Here is a 1104-nt window from a genome sequence, read left to right as displayed (position 1 = left end):
GATGGAGGTGTCCTCTTAAATAGGGGGAAGGAGAAGCTGTGCTGTGGGTCAGGCAGTGCTGCAATAAAGAGGGAGACATCTCAGTTCTTCAGGTTATCCCTACAGAACTCTCAGTCAGTGCACAGCAGGTTGTTCTCCACAAAACACGTCACTGGAACATAAGCCACAAGTATCACCGCGACATTTCAACTCATCTCTGATGGGCTGGGATCCTCATAATCCAAGGCCCCCTCAGCTGAAGGTTTGGCAGCATTGCCTAAACTATCTCTGTACACCTCTAGTATACAGCCACCTTTGTGGTGAGGCACAGCAGCTGTTCAATAGTGCATAAAACTACACAACAGGATAGGGCAGAAAGTGAAAGATGCCCAACAACTTGAATTCCCAGGGGGAATTTAGACAGGCAGAACCTAATTACCTATGTTGGAAAGTAGGTGGGACCCCCAAGTGGTCAGGACCTCCATTTTACATTTCAATCATCTGCATTCATACCATGCCCATCTATGGTGCTGTATATATCACAACATTCAAACAGTAGAACCAGAGAAAGGCTGGCAATGCTATTCATTTCATGTGCATCTTCCCAAAGTCACTGGGAGAAAACGTGAATTCAAGGACATGAATAAGTCTTTTGTGCCCTTAACAGTTCTTCTTACCCTGCCAGCTCTGCTTATATATCAACCAGTTTTGCTGAAACCATCTTCCCTCCATAACATTCATGCACATTTGAGCTTCTCCTTTCTCGGGTAAAGGAGTTTACAGTAAAATATAATGGTTCTCTGAACATATGTATCATTATCAATAAAAAAATAATACAACACATACTCCTCTGGCAGGTTCCCATAAATATCTTCCATAAAAGTTCATTTTTCCACATGAACAAATTGTGAGTATGTGGGGGTTTTTTTCCTCTGAATCTTGATACGGAACTTACAATTCTTGGCACTAGCCCGTACAGTTAAAATGACATCAGCTTGACTTTCTATACGGAAATTTTATAGTTGCTGCCTAACCACATTTCTTTGTCCTGAGAATATTCACTCTCCTCTTGGCTGCCTCTTTAATATGGCTTACTGTTCATGGGTATCACTGAAAGCTGTGCAT

Source organism: Eretmochelys imbricata, chromosome 2 (assembly GCF_965152235.1).
Source record: "Eretmochelys imbricata isolate rEreImb1 chromosome 2, rEreImb1.hap1, whole genome shotgun sequence".
In the NCBI taxonomy this organism is placed as follows: Eukaryota; Metazoa; Chordata; order Testudines; family Cheloniidae; genus Eretmochelys; species Eretmochelys imbricata.
The sequence above is the reverse complement of the archived record's forward strand: the minus strand, read 5'-3'. Positions refer to the sequence as shown.